Raw genomic sequence first — 22,301 nt, forward strand, 5'->3', positions numbered from 1 at the left:
GCTTCCTTCCATAAGAAGGATCTTTTAATTGTGCTGTTTAACCCTTTAGCGTTTATTAGGGAAATTGTGAACACCATTTTTAGAGAAAGTATCGGATGGCTTAAGTATGCTATCTGTGCCTGCTTGAGTATTAGTGAATCTCATGTACACTTTAATGGTGAGGGAAGCAAAGTAATTTAGACCAACATAACCTGCAGGTAACATTACGTGCAGAGAACTTAAGCTAGTAACGAACAAGTAACTTAAGAAACACATGATCCTGTCAGACCTCTCAGATAAATCTATTTATCCAGAGGTAAGATAGGGGGGTAGAGAGTGTCTCTGAACTTTCTTGTCCAGGGACCCCATCTGGCCTACTACGATTTACTGGGAGGAGGAAACATTAAGAAATACATTGTTTCTATGATAAAGGAACAAGTCACCATATAGGGTGACTTAGCTGGTAGTCCCAATGTATCTGAAGATTGATGTCTCTTGCGAGTATCTTCATCCGCTGAGGTTTGGGTTTCAATCTTCTCTCGCCTTGAGTAATAGTTCTTTATCCAGGAGAATGGTTAGGAGATTTGGTGGGACCCACAGTGGTCCATTCTTTCGTCAGGGTTGGCGATTTTTTGACTAGCGACGAAGGTTGTTCCTCAATGTAGATTCCTGGAACCATTTGTTTACAAGCTTGGCTGCTGCTTGTGGAAAGTATAAGATGTGAGACAAGCCATTTCTGTAAATTATTAGCTTTACTGGATATCCCCATTTATATTGGATCCTTTTATCCCTAAGGATTTTCGTGACCTCAGTGAACTCCCTTCTGTTAAGAGTGGCGATTAAGAGGTCTGCATACAGTGATATGTTAGCATATTTTTCTGGAAGATAATTGTTATTTCTAGCAGCGGCCATTATTTTCTCTTTAAAGTGAAAAAAATTTAGTCTGGCTAAAACGTCTCTGGGTGCAGATTGAGATGCTTTCTTTATTTTGGGGTTCTGTGGACCCTATCAATGGTCAAGCCTCTTTGTTCTGATTCTGGGGAGAGAATGGTGAAGTAATCTATCAGGAAGTCCCTCAATTTCTCAGCTCGAATTGTTTCTGGGATCCCTCTAAATCTGCGTCTTCTATCCTCCAGGTCTGCCAGCTTGAGATTGACTGCTCCCATGTCATCAAAAAGCTCGTTTTGAGCATCAACTAAGGAGTTGTGAGCAGTAGAAAAATCTTCCATTTTAGTTTCAAGGTGGGCAGTTCTGTCCCCTATATCTTTTGTTTCTTTGTACACATTTTGCATGGCTTTTTGGAAGTCAGTTTAAATGGAGCTGCGTAGCTCCTGAAGCATGGTTCTCATACTGGATTCTGTTATGACTGCCCCTGCAGTAGTTAGCTGCTGTCCCTTGCCGTGCTTATCAGCCTCTGGATTACATGAGGTGGCCAGCTTGACTGTATTAAGGAGCCCTTGTGGGCTTGATTTAGGTGTGCCCTGAGACATATTGTGAGTGGGGCTTGCTGCGCTAATGTTTGGTGCGCCACGCTCCTCTCCTCCTTCACTTACTGTGTCATCAACTTCTTGTGCTCTGCGGACGCCATCTTGGGATGCTCCTGCCGGCTAGAAGAAGGAGGTCATTTTCGCTGGCTCAGCTTTTCCCTGTCGGCCTCTCACCATGTCAGCCGTTTGGTGGAGGTAAGCCAGCTTTGAGGGTACAGGTGGGATCGCAGTTACTTCTTAATATCCCCGCTTTGAGACGCTTATGGTGTACGCTAGGAGCGGGAGAGAGTCTCATACAGCGCTTCCTGCACGGCATCCGGCCACGCCTCTGGAATGATCCCTGCGTTTTTAAGTGGAGCTGTCTGATTGTTCATATAATATTTAGCGATATTCAATTTTCTCACACACTTATGGATGTATAGCACTTATTGCTGGGAGCAAATTTAAGCCCTTTACCAAGTACACATTTTTTTTGTTCCGAAAGTTCATATGAATTAAGATTAAAGACCCTTTTACTTCCCCTTGCTCTTTTTGCGGCTTGGACTGTGGTTTATTTCCCCCTCTCTTCCCTCTACGAGACTTCTTTATCTTTTATCGGGATTGAATTGGTTAAAAATCCATGGCTTAAGTCTGTGGGAGTCTTTCTGTTGTAAATTAGTCTCTTGTACAGATAAATCGGAAAGAAGTAGAGTGGATGTTTAAGTTGGGTACATTCCAACCACAAGGACTGAATATAGAGTGTGATTTGAAATCTTGCCTTGTGTGAAAAATGTATGTACGAGAGGTTTGTTATTAATAGGCGGTATGGAGTACTATGCAATATTGAAGGACCTTCGGGTGAATGAGCAAGTTGTAATTGCTGATAGGCTGGAACCGCTCACGTGAGAGACGTCACATGGTGAAAGACGGAGGAAGATCTTTTATGAATGGGGAACGACGACTGAAGTGGCTGTGAGTGTGGGGATCAGGATCATTGCACAATAGGAAGGAAATTGAAGACTGCTGGTGTGGGAAGCTACTAATGGTGTTTAGAAATGTATATATGTATATGGATCAAATGTCATCAGGATGAACATAGGTGTAGGGATTCTATCTAGACAAGAGACGGGGTCTAGAAACAATAGGAAATAATAGGAAATGTGTTTTTTTAAATAATAGTGTTCCCCAAATTTACTAGATTGTTTAAATAACATGGTGTATCATTTAGTATGAACTTTTTTTTAATGCATTTTTATACAGTTTTGCCTACATGTATTTTATATATATCTTATATGTTTCTACCAACTGTATTTGTGATTGGACCATGACCTTTTGGGATTGGTTGAACACGGAATATGGGCGGGGAATTTTTGGGAATTTAGGACAGCCCCGTAAGGGGTTTGACAGGCAGCCCCTGAAGAAGCGCGAAAGCGAAAACCCGGGTCCTGTGTGTACGTAAGCGTGATTTCCCCTACTTATCGGTTCTGTGAGCTCCAGAGCTGAAAACAAACATAGTGGAAAGTAAGGGAACTGCATTAGGAAACCTGACCATGTGACTGTACCCTTAGATGCCATGGTCAATAGCAGCACCTAAGAGGTTTGACAGGGTATGTCCTGTGCGATGTGATCGTGAGTTGCGAATGGATTGTAATGGCAGCCCAAAGCCTAACAATGGCCTCTGGTGCTGCCATCTATTGAATCCTATTAGATTCTGCCAAGACTGTAAGACTGACAGGTACTGTGCAATACGCTTCAAAACAGGAGTATTATACCAGCGATCGGTGTGATATATGTTAAAGTCCCCTAGTCCCCTCTCCCCCTCCCCCCAGAATACCCAGAAGTCACCTTATCCAATAAAAGGAAAATAAAGAGAACCAGTGCTTGGTTAAAACCCACAGACACAGTTTCTTCTACCCCAGAGAACAAAGGATTAATGCACTCCATAGGCTTCAATGTTACCCCCACAAAATACATTGTTACATCATTATAATATGTAACCATTGATATACATAAGTTACACCTACAAAAACTTCTAATTGGATAAAAGTTTTGATGTCTGCCTGACGATGCAGAGCCAAACAGACCCGTCCTGACTAACAATGTAAGTAAATGGGAACGGATCCGTTTTCACTGACACAATATGGTGCAATTGAAAACGGATCCGCCTCCCATTGACTTTCAGTGTAAGTCAAAACGGATCAGTTTGCATTATCGTGAACAAATCATAGTAATGCAAACGGATCCATTCTAAACGGATACAGTCGTTTGCATTATGGGTGCGGATCCGTCTGTGCAGATACCAGATGGATCAGCACCTAACGCAGGTGTGAAAGTAGCCTAAGAGAGGAAGATGGCGCAGCTCTTTAACTTCCTGTGTAATTAGGACATGTTTTCTGTGTACCAATAGGAGGGTGGCCATTTTATTTCTCCTAATGATTGCTCCCCAGACAAAACAAGCCAACTAATGAAAGGTATTTGGTAATATATTTATAATGAAGTAATATTTAAGTATTTTCATTTTCTTAATTCCAATTTAAAGAAAAAAATATATACCTTTTCTTGCGGCTAAGCATTTTTGTAGCCCAGGACACGATGAAAAAGACATGGAAGTAGTACTATTAAAAGGCAATTTCAAATCTCAAACAGCCAAAATAATTTGGGAATACAAATTTATGACTGAATTTGTTCCAGGGATTTATGGCACACTAAAAGATCTAAAGAGTCTGCTATAGACATAGTGGAGGCGCCAGGTCTCTGAGATAACATCAATTTAGAGACCATAAAACTTTCACACCCCTTATCTGTAAGATAAATAAGAACTCATTCTCAAGATTTCTTCAAGCTGTTTCTTCTGACACTCTTGTAGTACCAACCAGGAAAGAGAAGATCAAAGTTGCCACAAAATCTTGCTATGTAACATCATTGCTTCTATTTTTGTTGGCCATTAAAGGGTATCAGATAAGAAGAGCAGTAAACTAGTAAATTGTATAATATTAGGAAGTTTCCAGATCTTTTCATAATACAATAATTAAGCTTTATTTCCATGAGCTGGACGTCCCCTTTCATATTTGTGTTTGCTATACCCTTTACCACACATGGTCTGAGCACAGGACAGTGCAGGCAGGCTGAGGGCAGAGAGTCACTTGCAGGTCAGACAGAATATAACCCTTTCTTTGTAATGGTGAAATCCACAGTTAAGCTTCAGATTGACAGAAATGTACTAGTGTTGGCAATTGTTTAGATGAGTACGTGCAGCCACCGAGGCTTAGCTCTGGTCCATGGCATCTCACCTGTTTAGCATCCATATAGTGCATAGACTCTGCTCATGTTTTTTAACAGAAACCATAATACAGCACCCAAAATCAGTTGACTTACAGTGGGCTCTGTTAGGCCTCCGTTGACTTGGTTCATTGTTTAGTTTGCATTGGAAAAAATTGAAATTGGTTGTCAAAGTGAAAATACCATTTAATCATAGATGTATCTTGCGCACAATTTTACAATTGAAGCACCATCTCCGACACAATGGGGGTCATTTAGCATGACTCCCTACACCAGTTTTTTGTGTAAAGAAGACACACGGCCCTGTTTTGTGACTTTTTAAATGCCTATTTGCCTAAACCCAGGCGCAAACTGCCTTTTTGCCATTCCCTCTGCGCTTGGGAGTGTTGGAGGTGTGGTGGGGGGATGGCAAAGGTGGGGCCATCAGCCTGGGCAAACGCATTAAAATTTAAGCCAGTTTCCTGGCGTAAATGACAATTAAAAATCTACACCAGTCTACTCCAGAAGATTTCAATATTGGCGTATGAACTGGCAGAGGATTCACCTAATTTATGACAAGGTCTGTGTCTCATCATAAGTCAAGCACATCCTCGAGCAGCACAGGGGGTAGCAAAGACCGGCTTAAAGCACTGGTCTTTGATAAATCACCCACTATGTCTTTCCCAAAACTCCTTCTCACTACACAGATAGCTCAACTGCATTGCTTCCTCATACTTGAGCAGAAACAAAAGAGTGGAAAGGAATGCTGTGGAATAGACAGAGATAGGTATGAGATGGATACATAGACAGATTATTATTATTTTACTCACTTATATAGCACTGACATATTCCACAGCGGTTTACATACATTGTCACCACTCTTTGGCCCCAATGGAGCTCATAATCTAAGTTCCTTATCAGTATGTTTTTGGAGTGTGGAAGGAAACCTGAGTACCTGGAGGAAACCCACGGGGAGAACATACAAACTCCATGCAGATATTGTCCTTGGTCTGATTCAAAGTCAGGACCCAGCAGATAGATAGATAGATAGATATGGGTGTTTATATGTGGATGTTCATCATTTGTTTTATACATTTCGTATTGTGATAACGTATTGTTGTCCTGCAGTTGTATGAAAAGGCACAGACATTGCGCCCAGTGACAATCTCAGCTCTGCTACTTGTGTGGGATACTGCAGTTCATTATTGTCCTGTAATCTCTGCACCTATTGATATATTGTGGCAGGACTGTTTCCCGGCTTGGATTTTCACACATTCCTTTGGGTATAGAGGAAGCCAAGTGTACGGCATTTGTTATACTAATTAACAAAAAAGTGATGTATTTCTTCATGCCGTGAATTTTAATGAGGTTTTTCTCATGACAGAATTCAATGGCCACTACCTCCGAGCTACAAAAAAGTGTACAGGAAGCCTTCTTGCTGCTGTAATTGTATTTGGTTTTAGTGGGATGGGATATTTAGTTTTCTTTAAATTTCATGCGTATTTTTATGAAAGGAAAATGCATGTGCAGTACCCCAGATAAAGTGGGTATCTGTAAATTGTTCATTTCTTTATGTAATGTAATGTTAAGTCATGCTATATCTTGCACCCAGTATAGCTGTGTATGGATGGTGCTGTCAGGGTTAGCAATCCTGGCTTAGCCCATGTAGGAGGTTAAATGTAGATTGTCTCTACCCCTAGCGAGTGATAGGGAGAGTTTGGAACAGGAAGGAGAGGAGAGCTGTGTCTGCTTAGGCACAGAAAGCTACAGAGAGTCACCAATCTCTACAGTATCTACAAAGAGAGAGAAGTAGAAAGACAAAGGAGAGAACTAGAGTACCTAGAGTCTTGGAGCATTGGAGTCAGTAAGGTGACCTCCTACCAAAGGCTGTTAAATCTTTACTGCAGTAATGGCTTCCAGAAATTACAAGGAACCGGCACTCCAATACACCCTTTATTACACATAAAGGAGGGCATCATACACCCTTGAAAAATTATGATTGATGGCCTGTTGGTGACCCTCAAAAACATTAGGAGCAAGGGCCTCCTGGTGACCCTCTAAAACAGTACGGGTGAAGGCCTGCTGCTGAGCTGACCATCTAAAACATTAGGGGTGAGGGTCTACTGCAGAGCCAACTCTCTAAAACATTAGGGGCCAGTGCCTGATGTTGATCTGACCATTGAAAAAATTATGGGCGAGTGCCTGCTGCTTAGCTAACCATTGAAAAAATTATGGTTGAGGGCCTGCTGGTGAGCTGACCCCATAAAACATTATGGTTGAGGGCCTGCTGGTGAGCTGACCCTCAAAAACATTATATGTGAGGGCCTGCAGGTGAGCTAACCCTCTAAAAGATTGTAGGTGAGGGTCTGCTGGTGAGCTGACCCTCTAAAACATTACATGCGAGGGCCTGCAGGTGGGCTGACCATCTATAATATTGTAGGTGAGGGCTTGCTGGTGAGATGACCCTATAAAACATTACATGCGAGGGCCTGCAAGTGATCTGACCCTCTAAAAGATTGTAGGTGATGGCCTGCTGGTGAACTGACCCTTTAAAACATTATATGCGAGGGCCTGCAGGTGAGCTGACCCTCTACAATATTGTAGGTCAGGGCCTTCTGGTGAGCTGACCCTCTAAAACATTATATGTGAGGGCCTGCAGGTGAGCTGACCCTCTAAAGGATTGTAGGTGAGGGCTTGCTAGTGAGCTTACCCTCTAAAACATTATATGCGAGGGCCTGCAGGTGAGATGACCATCTATAAGATTGTAGATGAGGGCCTGCTGGTGAGCTGACCCTTTAAAACATTATATGCGAGGGCCTGCAGGGGAGCTGAACCTCTACAACATTAGTAGTGAGGGCAGACTAATAAACATTTTGATACAATGGAAGAGGAAGAGGACGAGAAAAGCAAGATTGAAACATATACCGTTTTTTTGTGGGAAGGAGTGCATGGGAAAACAGTGTATTCAGTACATTATTAAAAAAAACACTTTATGTTCAGCCGCTTTCCTCTAAGAGTCCTTTTCCTATAAGAGTCAACCTATCAGCATTTTCAGTTTTCAGGCAGATACGCTTATCTGTTACAATGCCACCAGCAGCACTAAATACCCGCTCAGAAAAAATGCTAGTGGCAGGGCAGTCCAGCACCTCCAAGGCGTAGAGTGCCAATTTGTGCCACGTGTCCAGCTTGGACACCCAGTAGTTGTAAGGCACAGAGGGATCATTGAGGACACTTACACGGTCTGCTACGTACTCATTTATTTTATATTTTTGTACTCATTCACCATCTTTCAAAATGTTTCCCTCCTTGTGACACTAGGCCACGCATCAGGGTGAGGGTGCTAGCGAGGTGTCATGAAACTGTCCCAGGCTTTGGAGAGTGTTGCCCTGCCTCTGTTGGAACTGCTGTGTGTTCCCCTCGTCATCCCTCCTTGGTTGCCTAAGGAATTACGTACTCTGCAGCCAGCGTTGTCAGCTGGAAATTTTGGGAGCAATTTTACCACAAGTACCTTCTGGTATTGCACCATTTTGCTCGTCCTCTCCACCACAGGAATGAGAGATGAGAAGTTATTTTTGTAGCGGGGGTCGAGAAGAATTAACAACAGGTAATCTGTGTTGTCCAAAATGCGTAAAAGGCAGCCTAACATAAAGTCAGCCATGTGTGCCAGAGTCCCAACAGGCAAGACTTCGCTGTCCTCATCAGTAGGGTGACTCTCAATCTCCTCATCCTATTCCTCTTCCTCCTCTTCTGCTCATCCACGCTGAACAGCCAACCATCTACTGCTCTTCCTCCTCCTCATTATCATCCAATTTGCGCTGAGAAGACGAACTGATGGTGGTCTGGCTATCACCCTGTGTAATGTCTTCCCCCATTTCCACCTCTTCCACATGCAAAGCGTCGGCCTTAATTGTGAGCAGCGAGCGTTTGAGTAGACACAGAAGTGGGATGGTGATGCTGATAATAGCATTATCGCCGCTCACCATCTGTGTTGATTCCTCAAAGTTACTTGACAGCTAATGTCACTGTCCGCAGTGGACACCGTCTACGGAAAAAGTCCACTGGATATCACAGATATTTTTGGGATGCGCACACGTTACACAGGAGATGTAGCGCAGATAATGTTGCTGTCTGCAGCGGCCTAACTATTGCACGCTATTTATTGCACGCAGGATGTGCTAAAAATAGATATTGCTGCCACACACAAAAGTCCTTAAAAGTACTTTTGGGTCTGTAAAGTTTTAGCAATTTAGTGCAGGTTGTGCTAAAAATATACACTCACCTAAAGAATTATTAGGAACACCATACTAATACGGTGTTGGGCCACCTTTTGCCTTCAGAACTGCCTTAATTCTACGTGGCATTGATTCAACAAGGTGCTGATAGCATTCTTTAGAAATGTTGGCCCATATTGATAGGATAGCATCTTGCAGTTGATGGAGATTTGAGGGATGCACATCCAGGGCCCGAAGCTCCCGTTTCACCACATCCCAAAGATGCTCTATTGGGTTGAGATCTTGTGACTGTGGGGGGCGATTTTAGTACAGTGAACTCATTGTCATGTTCAGGAAACCAATTTGAAATTATTCGAGCTTTGTGACATGGTGCATTATCCTGCTGGAAGTAGCCATCAGAGGATGGGTACATGGTGGTCATGAAGGGATGGACATGGTCAGAAACAATGCTCAGGTAGCCCGTGGCATTGAAACGATGGCCAATTGGCACTAAGGGGCCTAAAGTGTGCCCAGAAAACATCCCCCACACTATTACACCACCACCACCAGCCTGCACAGTGGTAACAAGGCATGATGGATACATGTTCTCATTCTGTTTACGCCAAATTCGGACTTTACCATTTCAATGTCTCAACAGAAATCGAGACTCATCAGACGAGGCAACATTTTTCCAGTCTTCAACAGTCCAATTTTGGTGAGCTCGTGCAAATTGTAGCCTCTTTTTCCTATTTGTAGTGGAGATGAGTGGTACCCGGTGGGGTCTTCTGCTGTTGTAGCCCATCCGCCTCAAGGTTGTGCGTGTTGTGGCTTCACAAATGCTTTGCTGCATACCTCGGTTGTAACGAGTGGTTATTTCAGTACACGTTGCTCTTCTATCAGCTTGAATCAGGCATTTTCGCCCACAGGACTGCCGCATACTGGATGTTTTTCCCTTTTCACACCATTCTTTGTAAACCCTAGAAATGGTTGTGCGTGAAAATCCCAGTAACTGAGCAGATTGTGAAATACTCAGACCGGCCCGTCTGGCACCAACAACCATGCCATGCTCAAAATTGCTTAAATCACCTTTCTTTCCCATTCTGACATTCAGTTTGGAGTTCAGGAGATTGTCTTGACCAGGACCACAACCCTAAATGCATTAAAGCAACTGCCATGTGATTGGTTGACTAGATAATCGCATTAATGAGAAATAGAACAGGTGTTCCTAATAATTCTTTAGGTGAGTGTATATATATATATATTTATATACGTCCTTTATTTATATAGATAACAATAGTACAAACCGGATTCCAAAAAAGTTGGGACACTATACAAATCGTGAATAAAAACTGAATGCAATGATGTGGAGGTGCCAACTTCTAATATTTTATTCAGAATAGAACATAAATCACGGAACAAAAGTTGAAACTGAGAAAATTTACAATTTTAAGGGAAAAATATGTTGAATCAGAATTTCATGGTGTCAACAAATCCCCAAAAAGTTGGGACAAGGCCATTTTCACCACTGTGTGGCATCTCCCCTTCTTCTTACAACACTCAACAGACGTCTGGGGACCGAGGAGACCAGTTTCTCAAGTTTAGAAATAGGAATGCTCTGCCATTCTTGTCTAATACAGGCCTCTAACTGTTCAATCGTCTTGGGCCTTCTTTGTTGCACCTTCCTCTTTATGATGCGCCAAATGTTCTCTATAGGTGAAAGATCTGGACTGCAGACTGGCCATTTCAGTACCCGGATCCTTCTCCTACGCAGCCATGATGTTGTGATTGATGCAGAATGTGGTCTGGCATTATCTTGTTGAAAAATGCAGGGTCTTCCCTGAAAGAGATGACGTCTGGATGGGAGCATATGTTGTTCTAGAACCTGAATATATTTTTCTGCATTGATGGTGCCTTTCCAGACATGCAAGCTGCCCATGCCACACGCACTCATGCAACCCCATACCATAAGAGATGCAGGCTTCTGATCTGAGCGTTGATAACAACTTGGGTTGTCCTTGTCCTCTTTGGTCCGGATGACGAGGCGTCCCAGATTTCCAAAAAGAACTTTGAATCGTGACTCGTCTGACCACAGAACAGTCTTCCATTTTGCCACACTCCATTTTAAATGATCCCTGGCCCAGTGAAAACGCCTGAGCTTGTGGATATTGCTTAGAAATGGCTTCTTCTTTGCACTGTAGAGTTTCAGCTGGCAATGGCGGATGGCACAGTGGATTGTGTTCACTGACATGGTTTCTGGAAGTATTCCTGAGCCCATTCTGTGATTTCCTTTACAGTAGCATTCCTGTTTGTGGTGCAGTGTCGTTTAAGGGCCCGGAGATCACGGGCATCCAGTATGGTTTTACGGCCTTGACCCTTACGCACAGAGATTGTTCCAGATTCTCTGAATCTTCGGATGATGTTATGCACAGTTGATGATGATAGATGCAAAGTCTTTGCAATTTTTCGCTGGGTAACACCTTTCTGATACTGCTCCACTATCTTTCTGCGCAACATAGTGGGAATTCTTGGCTTCTGAGAGACACTGCCACTCTGAGAAGCTCTTTTTATACCCAATCATGTTGCCAATTGACCTAATTAGTGTTAATTGGTCTTCCAGCTCTTTGTTATGCTCAAATTGACTTTTTCCAGCCTCTTATTGCTACTTGTCCCAACTTTTTGGGGATTTGTTGACACCGTGAAAATTTAAATCAACTTATTTTTCCTTTAAAATTATACATTTACTCGGATTAAACGTTTGATCTGTCATCTACGTTCTATTACAAATAAAATATTGACATTTGACATCTCCACATTGCATTCAGTTTTTATTCACAATTTGTTTAGTTCAGAAACTTTTTCGGAATCCGGTTTGTATATACATAAAGTGATATAATGTCCCTCTTTTCAAATGTAGTATATACAAAGGATAAAGAACTTACATCACCAAGTAAACATCATCTGGCAGTGACACATCAGCTAGAAAGTCCTTTCAGTCTCAGTCGGGAAAACATTGGTTCCTAGGAAAGACGTCCCCTTGCAGTGCATTCATGGGTCATGATAGTTCTGGCAGACAAAATGTAGTCCAAATGACCAGAGACTACATTTTCACCCGAGTCAGAATAACAGATCCATTAACCAATGTCATATGACAGCTCATAAAAACTAAGCTCATCTGTCCATCTTCTTTCTCCAGTTATCAGTCCCTGCAGTTGTGCACAGCATTTCTTCAGTCTCCAGGGCAGTTACAACCATCTGATAAGTATGTATGTTCTCCTTTGGCAAATTTCTGTGGTGAGAACTAGAAATTAATGCATTAATTCTACATTAATCAAATTGATTGCGAATTTCAAAAAAATTTCAAATTTTGGCAGTCGCTTCTTCTTTATGCCCTTAAGATCCCCTTTAGGGTCCATTCACACATCCGTTGTTTCTTTCCTGATCTGTTCCGTTTTTTGCTGAACAGATCTGGACCAGATCTGGACCCATTCATTTTCAATGGGTCCTGAAAAAAAATCTGACATTGTGCTGTCCATTTTTTTTCTGGACCCATTGAAAATGAATCAGATCAGGAAACAAACAACGGACGTGTGAATGGACCCTTAGTTGTTTTACTTTATCTTTCTGCTGTAACACAAGATCCTCTGCTTTGGTATCATTGGTATCTGTGCAGAAGAACCTCTAAAGGGAATGTGTCTCCATAAAATGACATTGTTGAAATCCTGTTTTTATGTCTAATATATTTTTTGGTGATGTATCTATATTTTTAAAAATGTATATAATTATGCAATTTTTGCAGTGGCCACTAGGAAACATAATAGGTCATAATTTGCTGTTCTATACAGGTTAACTTTTTAGTAGTTGTCTTATTACAATTACAAGTAACACCTCTAGATAACACATGATCCACCAACCAAAATAGGTGATACCATAGCTTATCTGCTCCCTCCTGACTGATGCACTGGTCATGGAGCTTACCTAGAAAACTCACCCTTCAAAGTCAATAGGATCTCTACTGTCCATTGTGTCTATGACCCATACGTCTTCTCTCAAAGAACAGGATGTTTTGATATACAATATTTTAGACCTAAAGGCCAGTGAGTTTCATTCAAAGTCGATTTGCTCATCCCTAATAATCACTACATAACTAAAGAGATTTGACATTCAGAAGTTTGGGAAAGCTGATTAACTACTACTTAGAATAACAAAATGGATGCAACATGTACCCTGACTATACCCAAAGGCTTGTTTCACACCTGTGTCTGGCTGTTCTGGCAGAGAATTCCTGGAATTAGCAGGACACAAAATGCTGTGTGCAGCGGTTTTTACCTGGCAGATTATCGGCATATTTACCAGGTAGTGGCTGGATCACTGCTGGACCCCATAATACAGGGTGGCACATGAAACAGTAGCCCGCCTCCAGCGACAGTATGACAAGATGACCGAGCAAGGGTATTTTTTTTTTTTTATTACCCACAAGCCACAAAAGATGCTGAAAGTGGTCCCCGTTCATGTCTCTACATCTTTGGGCACGTAGGATTATGCTGGCTGATACTGGTTGTGATGCTGCAGATAGTGTTGATGTTTTTCTTAAATTCATCCAGGGAATGTGGATTGTTAGCGGACACTTTCTGTTTTAAATTTCCCCACAGATAAAAAAAAAATCACATGTGGACAAGTCGGGCGAACGTGGTGTCCAAAACCCCTTGCTCACAGTTCACTCCTCCGTAAACGGTTCATGAACCTGTGCCAGTGAGTTCCCTGAGGTGTGGCACGTTGCCCCACCTTATTGGAAAAAGCAGGACATGTTTTCTTCTGGTGTTAGTTGGTTGTAAAACTGTTCAAAGATGTCCAGTTAAGTTGCGATATTCACAGTTGAGTTAAAGGGTTTCTGTCATGATAAATAACGTTAGGTACTGTAGGTGCAATGTGCTAATGTCAGCTGTACATAACAGTACGCTTTATAACTCCATGCCTACCGCCGTTCTCTTAAAATAAAGACTTTTCAAATATGCTAAGGAGCCTCTAGGTGCTACTGGGGCGTTGCTTCGGCACCTAGAAGCTCGGTCTACTCACCCTTTGGCACGCCCAGGTCCCGTTGATTGACTGTCGAGTTCTCCCCATTGTCACGTAAATCCCGCGCCTGCGCCGTCCCGTTTAGTATTCGGCGCAGGCTCAGTGAGTGAAGGACGCACTCCTGCTACCAGCTTCCTCACTGCACCGAAGGAAGGAAGCCGGCACCAGGAGCGCGTCTTTCACTCACTGCGCTGAATACTAAACGGCGCAGAATTTACGTGACGATGAGGAGAACTCGACAGTCAATTAACTGGACCTGGACGTGCCAAAGGGTGAGTAGACTGAGCCTCTAGGTGCTGAAGCAACGCCCCCAGTAGCACCTAGAGGCTCATTAGCATATTTTAAAAGTCTTTATTTTAAGAGAACGGCGGCAGGCAGGGAGTTATAAAGCGTACTGTTATGTACTGCTGACATTAGCACATCGCTAATGTCAGTCAGCTACATAATGTTATTTCTGATGACAGAAATCCTTTATATAAAGTTGGGCCCACTATTCGTGTTCCTGACTGCACACCAATCGCCAATTTTCTGGTCATGAAGTGGTGTTTCATGAGTCACATGGGAATTTTCAGCGGACCAGTACCTCGTATTCTGAGAATTTAAGCGACCTGATAAATGAAACCAAGCTTGGTCCGACATGAAGTACAGCAAAGGGTCCAGATGTCTGTTAGCAATCATAGTCAAAAACTAAGTCCAGTAATATATGCTTTTCACTTTGTCAGAGTCTTTCAGTTTATGTACATACGTACGGTTTCAGGTTCAGAGATTTCAGCACTTGCTGACACGTCGTCTATGATACAACTTGCTGAGAGTCTTGGAGTTGGGCTACTTGCAATCCGCTGCTGAATTTCATGCACAACTTCAGCCGTCCAGATCAATGGAGGCCTTCATGTTTGCAACAGAGCTAGTTCGATGCCATTTCTGAACCAAACTCTGAATACATTTATCTGGTGGTTTTGTTCCTGGGTACTTGTCGGTAGAGATGGCCTTGCGGTTCGCCCGGCGGTCGTTTGGCGGTGAACTTTGCTTGTTCGTGATTCGCCGAACATGAGAACATATGGGGATGTTCGCATGCGCCATATTCTTTTGCATTGCGTCACATCCACCAGGTGCGACAGAAGAGCCAATTGAAATGTTGCAGCACATGGACACACCCACACCCTATAACAGAACCCGATCTGGCAGTCATTTTACATTCTGTGTTTTGCCAGTGTAAGGAGAGGTTGCTTTGTGGAGCAGGGACAGACTGTTAGGGACACCAAACGTTAGCTAATACGGCCTGATTAAGGGGTTTGATATACCTGTTTCCACAAAATACAGATTGAGGGGTGTGATATACCTGCTTCCACCAAATATTGATTCAGCTGTTCTATATACCTGTTTCCACAAAATACTGATTGAGGGGTTTAATATACCTGCTTCCATAAAATACAGATTGAGGGGTGCGATATACTTGCTTCTACAAAAACTGCTCTTCTCTAGGCACTTTAGCACAGGGTCATTTTGAAAATGACAGGCAGAGAAAGAGGCAGGCTGTTCCGCAGGGGTGGTAGAGGTCGGGCAGCTGCACCAGGCCAAAGCCTAAGTGGGAAGTTGGAGAAGGTGCATGCGATTACATCAAAGGACGCACCAGAGTTGGTTGAGTGGCTCACTCAGCCTTCCACTTCTGCACCCTCCTCATCCTCTGTATCTGCACCCTCCTCACTCTCTGCTGTGTGCACCCCCAAAGACACCATCACCACCACCATAGCCCCTCCACTCAAGTCAGAGGAATTATTTTTCCATTCATTCCCAGACCTTACCAATGTACAGCCATTCTTGGCATCGGATGAGGAAAAGGAGGTAGCAACAGCCGCCACCCAGCGGTCTGACGACAGTACCCAGATCAGCCCAAGGAGGGTGGTCCCCGCTGTTGCTGCCTACTCTGAGATCTCTAATGTCAGTGGTTGTGTAGGTGATGATGATGACGTGTCGAGGACGTCACGTGGGTGCCCACAAGAGAGGATAAGGAGCAGGCAGAACTCGCAGTGAACAAGAGGCAAAAAGCAGACTGCAAATGTATCTGGAGCGAACCATCCACCATGCACGGTCACATCTTGAACTCCCAGGATGCCGGCACATGGCTCCGCAGTGTGGGCCTTTTTTAGCATGCCAGCTGCTGACAATAGTGTTGCCATCTGCAGCCTGTGATGTCAACGCATAAGTCGCTGTAAGCCCAACACTCACCTAGGGACGACCGCCTTAAGAAGCCACCTGACCTCCCATCACCAAGCCCAGTGGGAGCAACGCCGTGAGAACCCAGAAAGCCACACTCCCGGCGCTCCACGTCCTGCCTCTTCTCCTTCTCCTCCCATTTGTCCTCCACTCCACCTTCCACCGTGCCGTCGTCGCGTTCATCTGGCAGAAGGCAGGCTTCGGTGGCCCAAATGTTCGAGCGTAAAAAGTTGATGACGCTGGATAACCTTCTTGCCCAACGGTTGACCGCTGGCTTGTCGGAAGTGCTAGCCCGACAACTACTGCAATATAAACTGGTGGACTCGGAGGCCTTTAGAAAATTTGTGTCCATTGGTCCCTGGAAGGAAATATTTCTCCCAGAAGGGCATCCCAGAGCTATATTGCCATGTTCAGCGGCAATTGAATATATCTCTGGCACACAGTATGGGTGCCAAGATACATCTGACCACAGACACGTGGTCTAGCAAACATGGGCAGGAAAGGTACATAACTTTTACTGCCCACTGGGTGAACCTTGACGGCCGTCAAGCATTTAACCCGTGGCACCCGTGTGGATTGGTGTTACCGCCACGGATTGCATGCGGGCCTTCCTCTTCTTCTCCTCCTCCTACTCCATACTCCGTCTCCTCCCCGGCTGACTCCTCCTTTTCCACTGCTACCGCCTCTTCCGCTGCACCCCCCAAGCTCCCCAGAACCTATTCGACGTGCCAGGTGAGACTTTGCCATGCTGTTCTGCAGCTGTTGTGCCTGGAAGCCAAGAGCCACACCAGTCCTGCACTGCTTTCAGCTCTGCGGTCACAGGCCGATCAGTCGCTAACCCCACTCAATTTGACAGTTGGTAAAGTGGTGTGTGACAACGGTGCCAATCTGCTGAGTGCGCTGAAACAGGGCAAAATGACACACGTGCCGTTCATGGCACGCGTCCTGAACTTAGTCGTGCAGCAATTCGTTGCCAAATACCCAGGGTCCAGGACATCTTGCGGCAGGCCAGGAAAATCTCTGGCTATTTTAGAAGATCTTACACGGCCATGGCTGACGTTCAGCGGCGACACCATCTGCCCGTCATATGTCTAATTTGTTACAGCCCGACTTACTGGAACTCCACCTTGTATATGCTTTATTGGCTGCTCCAGCAGCAGTGTGCCATTAACGACTACCTGTACGAACTCTGCAACAGGACAGATTCTGGGGAGCTTGGTTTCTTTTCACCGCGCCAGTGGCTGCTCATGCGCGACGCATGCAGACTTCTGCAGCCATTTGATGAGATCACCAAACTGGTCAGTCGCAGCCAGGGTGCTATCAGTGACATCGTACCATACAGAGCGTGCATTGCGTCGTGTCATTGATGTCGCAATGCTGAATGAATTCCCAGAGGGGTCTACTCCATCTGAGACAAGTCAGCAGGAGTCTGAAGAGGAGTCAAAAGAAGGATGGTGGCTGGGGGAGGAGGAGCAAGAAGAGCAGGCTTTGAGGGTAACTTTAAACTTTTCAAGGGTGCCTGTTGTTGTAGGTGCCTGGAGGGAGGAGACCGAGGACGACATTCTCCTGGGTGATGAGCAGCAGCCAGGGTGCTCCACAACTTCCAATTTAGTGCAAATGGGGGCCTTCATGCTCCAGTGTTTGAAGAGGGACCCCCATCTAAAAGCATAAAGGGCAAGGACCAGTACCTGGTGGCAACGTATTTAGAACCCCAGTACAAACACAAAACGGCGGACATGTTACCAGCATCACAGAGGGCTGTCAGAATGCAGCACTTCCAGGCCTTGCTGCGAGAGATGCTGCATTCTGCTGTTGCGGGCGCTTGCAGAGGAATTTCCACCCACAGCGAAACAGGTAAGATTATCAATCCTGCCACGCCTGCAAGAAGAGGGCAGTTTGAAGATGTGTTGGTCACTTCGGATATGAGATCATTCTTGCACCCAACCCATTGAGAGCCGCCCTCTGGATCCTGCCTCAGGGAATGCCTAGACCGACAGGTGTCCGACTACATTGGGTTAGCGGCTGATGTAGACGCTCTGAGAAGCGAGAAACCCCTGGACTACTGGGTGTGCAGGCTTGACATGTGGCCAGAGCTGGCACAATTTGCCATGGAACTCTTGGCTTGCCCCTCGTCGAGTGTCCTGTCCGAAAGGACATTCAGTGCAGCAAGGGGGATCGTGACTGATAAGCGCACTTGCCTAGCTCACAACAGTGTGGACCACCTCACATTTCTAAAAATGAATGCGGTATGGATCTCGGAGGAATTCAACACCTGTGACGACCACGTGTAATTGAATTTCCTCATGCCAGCCCACACATATCCGCCATCACCCAGAACAAAGAATGGTCATTGTCTTATGTATATACAGCGGCATAAAAGGCTTTTTCTGTCAGGTGAATGCCTAATTTTTGGGGCCTGTACTGGCCTACAGTTACATTTTTAGCTGGTGGCCGCCTATTGTACCTCCAGCTACATCATCACAAGTTATTTTCTGTCAGGTGAATGCCTAATTTTTGGGGCCCGTACTCCCGTGGCCTAAAATAAAAACTTTCTAGGCTCCAGCAGGGCACATTTTTGAGAGTTTCCCTTTAAGACGCAGAAAAATGGCCCCTGATCAAAATACATATTTTTTGGGGAAATTTTTGCTATTGATCCCCCTCTGGTATGTCACTTTCCATGTTGTAGGACTATTTGTGCACTTCTAGTAAGTATTTGGTGGCTGCAAATATGACCTGAAGGTTTTTCAGGTTCGCCTGCCATTAAAGTGAACGGAGCCCGCCGCAAACGCCACTATTCTATTATACCCTATCGTAAAAGCTAGCAGAATTTTGCTCATTGAGGTCCCTTAACCCCTTAAGGACACAGGCCTATTTCACCTTAAGGACCAGGCCATTTTTTGCAAATCTGACCACTGTCACTTTAAGTGCTGATAACTTTAAAACGCTTTGACTTACCCAGGCCATTCTGAGATTGTTTTTTCGTCACATATTGTACTTCATGACACTGCTAAAATTGGGTCAAAAAAGTTAATTTTTTTGCATAAAAAAATACCATATTTACCAAAAATTTTGAAAAATTAGCAAATTTCAAAGTTTCAGTTTCTCTACTTCTGTAATACATAGTAATACCCCCAAAAATTGTGATGACTTTACATTCCCCGTATGTCTACTTCATGTTTGTAGCATTTTGGGAATGATATTTTATTTTTTGGGGATGTTACAAGGCTTAGAAGTTTAGAAGCAAATTTAGAAATTTTCAGAAATCTTCAAAATCCCACTTTTTATGGACCAGTTCAGGTTTAAAGTAACTTTGTGAGGCTTACATAATAGAAACCACCCAAAAATGACCCCATTCTAGAAACTACACCCCTCAAGGTATTCAAAACAGTTTTTACAAACTTTGTTAACCCTTTAGGTCTTCCACAACACTTCATGGCAAATGGACATACATTTTTAGAATTTAGATTTTTTGGAAAATTTTCCAATATAATCAATTTTTTCCAGGAAAAAAACAAGGGTTAACTGCCAAACAAAACTCAAAATGGGTTGCCCTGATTCTGTAGTTTGCAGAAACACCCCATATGTGGTCGTAAACTACTGTTTGGCCAAACGGGAGGACATAGAAGGAGGGGAACGCCATATAGGTTTTGGAAGGCAGATTTTGCAGGACTGGTTTTGTTTATACCATGTCCCATTTGAAGCCCCCCCTTGCACCCCTAGAATAGAAATTCCAAAAAAGTGACTCCATCTAAGAAAGTACACCCCTCAAGGTATTCAAAACTGGGTTTACAAACGTTGTTAACCCTTTAGGTGTTCCACAAGAGTTAATGGCAGATGGAGAAACAATTTAGAAATTTCTATTTTTTGGAAAATTTTCCATTTAAACCCATTTTTTCCAGCAATAAAGTAAGGGTTAACAGCCAAACAAAACTCAATATGGGTTGCCCTGATTCTGTACTTTGCAAAAACACCCCATATGTGGTCGTAAACTACTGTTTGGCCAAACGGGAGGACATAGAAAGAGGGGCACGCCATATGGGTTTTGGAAGGCAGATTTTGCAGGACTGGTTTTGTTTATACCATGTCCCATTTGAAGCCCCCTGTTGCACCCCTAGAATAGAAATTTCAAAAAAGTGACTCCATCTAAGAAAGTACACCCCTCAAGGTATTCAAAACTGGGTTTACAAACTTTGTTAACCCTTTAGGTGTTCCACAAGAGTTAATGGCAGATGGAGAAACAATTTAGAAATTTCTATTTTTTGGAAAATTTTCCATTTTAACCCATTTTTTCCAGCAATAAAGTAAGGGTTAACAGCCAAACAAAACTCAATATGGGTTGCCCTGATTCTGTAGTTTGCAAAAACACCCCATATGTGGTCGTAAACTACTGTTTGGCCAAACGGGAGCACGTAGAAAGAGGGGAACGCCATATGGGTTTTGGAAGGCAGATTTTGCAGGACTGGTTTTGTTTATACCATGTCCCATTTGAAGCCCCCTGTTGCACCCCTAGAATAGAAATTTCAAAAAAGTGACTCCATCTAAGAAAGTACACCCCTCAAGGTATTCAAAACTGGGTTTACAAACTTTGTTAACCCTTTAGGTGTTCCACAAGAGTTATTGGCAGATGGAGAAACAATTTAGAAATTTCTATTTTTTTGAAAATTTTCCAATATAATCAATTTTTTCCAGGAGTAAAACAAGGGTTAACTGCCAAACAAAACTCAAAATGGGTTGCCCTGATTCTGTAGTTTGCAAAAACACCCCATATGTGGTCGTAAACTACTGTTTGGCCGAACAGGAGGACATAGAAGGAGGGGAACACCATATGGGTTTTGGAAGGCAGATTTGGCAGGACTGGTTTTGTTTAAACCATGTCCCATTTGAAGCCCCCTGTTGTACCCCTAGAATAGAAATTTCAAAAAAGTGACTCCATCTAAGAAAGTACACCCCTCAAGGTATTCAAAACTGGGTTTACAAACTTTGTTAACCCTTTAGGTGTTCCACAAGAGTTAATGGCAGATGGAGAAACAATTTAGAAATTTCTATTTTTTGGAAACTTTTCCATTTTAACCCTTACTTTATTACTGAAAAAAATGTGTTAACAGCCAAACAAAACTCAAAATGGGTTGCCCTGATTCTGTAGTTTGCAGAAACACCCCAAATGTGGTCGTAAACTACTATTTGGCTAAATGGCAGGACATAGAAGAAGGGGAACGCCATACGGTTTTTGGAAGGCAGATTTTGCTGGACTGGTTTATTTACACCATGTACCCTTTCAAGCCCCCTGATGCACCCCTAGAGTAGAAACTCCATAAAAGTGACCCCATCTAGGAAACTATGGGATAAGGTGGTTGTTGTTTTGGGACTATTTTAGGGGTAAATATGATTTTTGGTTGCTCTATATTACACTTTTTTGAGGCAAGGTAACAAAAAAATAAAATTCTACAATTTTTCTACATTTGCTATTTAGTTTTGTGGAACACCTAAAGGGTTAACAAAGTTTATAAAGTAACTTTTGAATACCTTGAGGAGTGTAGTTTCTTAGATGGGGTCACTTTTTTTGAGTTTCTAGTCTAGGCTACATCAGGGGGGGCTTCTAATGGGACATGGTGTCAAAAAAAATGGAGTTCCCTTCGTTCTATGCCCTGCCGTGCGGCTATATAGCCATTTACGACCACATATGGGGTGTTTCTGCAAACTACAGAATCAGGGCCATAAATATTGAGTTTTTTTTGGCTGTTATCCCTTGCTTTATTACTGGAAAAAAAGGATTCAAATGGAAATTTTGCCCAAAAATGGGTGTTTTGGCACAGTTTTTATTTTATATTTTTAACGCTGTTCATCCGAGGGGTTTGGTCAAATGTTATTTTTATAGCGACGACTTTTACGCACGCGACGATGCCCAATATGTATGGCTCTCAGACTTTGGAGACACTAAGCAGGCATCCTAAAACTGCGGCCCTCCAGATGTTGTAAAACTACAATTCCCACCATGCCCTGCTGATGGATGTAGGTTGTCTGGGCATGCTGGGAGTTATAGTTTTACAACATCTGGAGGGCCGCAGTTTGAGGATGCCTGCACTAAAACTAATATTTTTTT

At 43.5% G+C, this 22,301-nt stretch overlaps 1 protein-coding gene across 1 annotated transcript in view; it reads left to right on the plus strand.

The window, feature by feature from the left end:
- BICD1 (BICD cargo adaptor 1) overlaps positions 1-22,301 on the plus strand; it is a 194,057-nt gene that overhangs the window by 51,800 nt on the left and 119,956 nt on the right. The window lies entirely within an intron of this gene.

Source organism: Bufo gargarizans, chromosome 2, assembly GCF_014858855.1.
Source record: "Bufo gargarizans isolate SCDJY-AF-19 chromosome 2, ASM1485885v1, whole genome shotgun sequence".
In the NCBI taxonomy this organism is placed as follows: domain Eukaryota; kingdom Metazoa; phylum Chordata; class Amphibia; order Anura; family Bufonidae; genus Bufo; species Bufo gargarizans.